Source organism: Heptranchias perlo, chromosome 7 (genome assembly GCF_035084215.1).
Source record: "Heptranchias perlo isolate sHepPer1 chromosome 7, sHepPer1.hap1, whole genome shotgun sequence".
NCBI lineage: Eukaryota > Metazoa > Chordata > Chondrichthyes > Hexanchiformes > Hexanchidae > Heptranchias > Heptranchias perlo.
In genome coordinates, this window is record NC_090331.1 from 4,385,424 (window position 1) to 4,390,358 (window position 4,935).

Below are 4,935 nucleotides of genomic sequence, written 5' to 3' on the forward strand. Positions count from 1 at the left end.
GGTTTAACATCTCACTGAATCACGATAAATAAGCGACCCTTATCACTTCAAGTTCACGCTTATCTCCTAAGAAAAAAAATGCTTTAAAAACTGCTGCGTCACTATTATGTTACAAGAATTTATAATTATATACATGAAACGATAGCAACGTATCAACAGGTTCAAAATGTTTCATCCGGCTCATCTTCCGAGGCAGACTTTGTCCAAACAAAACAAGGTCAGCAATTTCCAGCCCTACAGCAGCGTGGCTGGCTGCAGCTTCGTTCACAGATTGGTACCAAGTGCGACGGTGGCTGTGATGCCGAGGGGCAGTATCCGTAGTCACTGACTGGGAGTTGAGTTTTGTACATTAGGGGCATTAAAACTGCAGCCTGCGACCCTCATACAGCCCAAGCTATGGCTGACCAGCCCCACAAATCCCAAGCAACTCAGTCCTATCTGCTTGTATTCCTTAATCGTTGGGATGTGCTGTTTTGTGCACCTGGAGGTTTGGTTCGGGCTATGCTGAGTGCTGTTGTTTCAAAGGTGAATATGAAAGGTTTTGATAGAGCAGATGGGGAGCAACTGTTTCCAGTGGCGGGTCAGTAACCAGAGGACACAGATTTAAGATCATTGGCAAAATAACTAGAGGGGGAAAGGAGAAATTATTTTATGTAGCAAGTTGCTATGATCTGGAATGCGCTGCCTGAAAGGGCGGTGGAAGCAGATTCAATAATAACTTTCAAAAGTGAATTGGATAAATACTTGAAAAGGAGAATTTTGCAGGGCTATGGGGAAAGAGCAGGGGAGTGAGACTAATTGGATAGCTCTTTCAAAGAGCCGGCACAGGCACGATGGGCCGAATGGCCTCCTGCTGTGCTGTACGATTCTAATAATCGACGGCTGGGAGCTGTGCTGTAACCGAGAGATACAGACGACGTTATGAAGCTCCAGGGGCCGCACCCTTTTAACTAGGAGTCAGCAGCCATCCTTCATTGGTGAGGCCAGGCAGCGAGTCTTGGCATCTCGACCAGCTATTTGACTGTGGGGGCCGGGTCTGACCCCGCCCTCGCTTGATGTCCGCACACACATCGCTGGACAGGGATCAGGATTGGGAACCCTGCTCTCTCGCGGCCCGGGCACGTTGAGGAAAATTGCAGCACCCCGCCTGCTCTGACCAATTTACCATCTGAAATTCCAGGTGAGACCAGGGCATTGCAGCCAGTCCAGGGTATGAAGTGCCGTCAACCACTCGGGAGTTGACTTCATGCGGTTTTGGGGAGTTTGCTTCTAGGCAGAAATGGTTGTCCAGCAGCTGAACTTTTCCGACGCCATGTGGCATCGGTAAGATTATTACAGGGACCAGTGCACATTATATAAATATCGAGTCTTTGAGAAAATCACACCGGTAAAGGCCAGAAACACTCCAACAGAATTGTAGTTACTCAGTAAGATATGAAATGTCAGAACGGTCATTTCGGATTGGGCACGGAGATATATTGAGACTAGGTTATTCCGTCATCCTTAGTGTTTGTCCACACAAAGCCTGAAAGGGTTTCCACTATCCCTCCTTCAGCACTCAAAGCAGATTTTAATCCCCCAGAAACACAATACAAATCTCAGAATTGCCATGTAATAAAAAGGGTAACTCGGACTTATTCGGTCAATGTAATCCAGTGACCCCGATGGCCTTGCCTTGACGTTTCTGGCCCCTTGCGCATCCCCAATTTTAATCGCTCCACTAGCGGCGGCCGTGCCTTCAGCTGCCTGGACCCTAAGCTCGAATTCCCTCCTTAAACCTCTCCGCCTCTCTCTCCTCCCTCAACACGCTCCTTAAAACCGACCTCTTTGCCCAAGCTTTTGGTCACCTGTCCTAACATCTCCTCATGTTGTTTGATTACGCTCCTGTGAAGCGGCTTGGAGATATTTTACTATGTTAACGGCGCTGTATAATTGCAAGTCGTGGCTGTTGATGATTGGCTGTGAGGGTACTATCGCCCATTATACAATTTCCCACCCTCGACCGTTCGAACCCCCTTTCCTTCCACACCCACTTCGACTGGGAGCTCCAGACGAGGGGAATCGCAAGGACCCTACAGATACAGCACCTCGCACTCCGCAGATCCAGCGTGTCTCACATTGCGGCACCAAAGACATTACATTAGGGAACAAATCATAAAATCATGCAGCATAGAAGGAGGCCATTCGGCCCATCATGTCTGTGCCAGCGCTCGGAAAGAACTATCCCATTAGTTCCACTTTGCTCTTTCCACGTAGCCCTACAATTTTTTTCCTTTTTAAGTATCTAATCATTTTGGGAGGAGAAAGAGGGAAAGTGAAAATGTGATGAACGATTGAATGCTGGGGACAGCCGGCAGCAGGAGGAGCCAATAACGATTCATCTGTTCATTTTCCCCTCCGCCCTGTTTTGGGGAAGGAAGGGGTTGGCACGGTCTGCCCAGCGACATTATTCCAGGGCAAATGAATCTACAGGCAAAATCACCTCCCACACATCATATTGGAGCGTCAACACAGCGGCCCAGACATGGCACTCAAAGATCATCGTCACAATATTAAAGGCTGAAACTAGGTTCGAAAACGATTTTTAAAATTATTCTTTGGTCATTTTTTTTTGTGCTGATCAGTGTGAGATATTAGTGCTGGGGAATGGAGCCCAGAGTTAGCGGCAAACTCCCAGGGCAGGTACAGCACGGGTTAGATACAGAGTAAAGCTCCCTCTACACTCTCCCATCAAACACTCCCAGGGCAGGTACAGCACGGGTTAGATACAGAGTAAAGCTCCCTCTACACTGTCCCATCAAACACTCCCAGGGCAGGTACAGCACGGGTTAGAGACAGAGTAAAGCTCCCTCTACACTGTCCCATCAAACACTCCCAGGGCAGGTACAGCACGGGTTAGAGACAGAGTAAAGCTGCCTCTACACTGCCCCATCAAACACTCCCAGGGCAGGTACAGCACGGGTTAGATACAGAGTAAAGCTCCCTCGACACTGTCCCATCAAACACTCCCAGGGCAGGTACAGCACGGGTTAGATACAGAGTAAAGCTCCCACTACACTGTCCCATCAAACACTCCCAGGGCAGGTACAGCACGGGTCAGATACAGAGTAAAGCTCCATCTACACTGTCCCATCAAACACTCCCAGGTTTCCCTGTCTACTCCAACCTGACATGACTTCTTTAGTCAATATTGAGCATCATGGGTCGAGGCTGTTCCCCAGAGTCAGAGAATCTATGAGGAGAAATTGAAGGAACCCAAGGCTCTATTGCCTTGAAAGGAAATGACTGAGGGGGAGCCTGTCGAGGTTTGGGACACTGGTATGTAGAGATACCATGCAGCAGGAATAGATTCAAAGCTACTCTGTACCATATCTGCACCTGGAGCAATAATCCCAAAGGTCGAGCTGATGCTGCGAGATATCAAACAGGATGGAATAGGTTAATCTGGAACATACCTCCAAGGTCAGACACGACAGTGGGACAAAAATGAACAGGTTCAAACTGGGGAAAGGTGAGTGATGCCAGGGATCATCACACAAAGAATGGATGAAATGGCAGTGGAGACAAAGACCTTGCAACCAGCTGAAAGCTCCAATAAAGACACCGTGGGAACTTTCTAGATGGATGAGTACAGAAGGCGGCCATTCAGCCCATCCTGCCTGTGCCGGCTCTTTGAAAGAGCTATCCAATTAGTCCAATTCCCTTGCTCTCTCCTCATAGCCCCGGACATTTTTCACCTTTAAGTATTTATCCAATTCGCTTTTGAAAGTTACTTTACTTGTTATCCACCCACCAATTTCACAACATTTATTTAAAGCACCAATTTATCCTTCTGTACATCATCTCTCGCTGAGAGCGCAGGCAGGCAGGCAATCTGCACCAGGTCCTCCACTGCACAGGAGCTGGAGGAGGGAGACTGTGTGACCTTTGGAGAAGGGCTCAGCCTCTGCCCAGCTCAAACTCAGTAACTCAGAGCTGGGACTTGTAAAACCCACCCCACCTCACTGGGAATGTGGGGAATTTGGGAATTGCAAGGCAGGCCTGTCTGTAGAGGTTACTGTGCAACAAAATCAAATTCAAAGCCACTCTGTACCATTAGGTGTCAGCCATGGCTCAGTGGGTAGCATACTCTCCTGAGCCGGAAGGTTGTGGGTTCAAGCCCCACTCCAGAGACTTGAGCCCATAATCTAGGCTGGCAATCCAGTTAACCCACTAATTCTATACGGTCTAAATAGATGGTCGAACTCAGAGCAGCAGTAAAAAAAAAATGTATTAAATGAAAGTTAGCTTTGAGAGAAATGAACAAATAAAACATAAACCGAAGTCTCAGGCGGGTTGAAGTGAATTGGAATTTATCTCCGGGTTTGGAAAACATTTCATGATTTGCTCGTGTGGTTTATGGTAAAATAAAGAGCTGAATGCAGTGACTGTTTTCCCTACATGCGTCAGCAGTGGGCAGCACCCTTGCCTCTGAGTCAGAAGGTCATGGGTTCAAGTCCCACTAGAGACTCGATCCCCATCATCTACGCCGACACTCCCAGCGGCAGTACCGAGGGAGTGCTGCACTGGCGAAGGTGCCGTCTTTCGGATGAGAAGTTAAACCGAGGCCCCGTCTGCCCGCTCAGGTCAAATGTAAAAGATCCCATGGCCGCTATTCGAAGAACAGCAGGGGGAGTTCTCCCCGGTGTCCTGGCCAAACTTTGGGACGTCCCGAGGTTGTGAGTGACACTCCAGAAATGCAAGTTCTTTCTGTCTGTCTGCCTGCGTCCACAAGTGCTGAGAATCCCAGCGTGGGGGATGTAGAATCCAGCCTCCGACAGCAACTACACCAAGACCAGTCCGTCAGCTGCTCGGGAAAGACTTTCAAAGTCTGAAAAACCATTTCATTCCTGCCTCAGTCCCAACACTCACTTTTCTTTTTTAAAACTAAAAGCA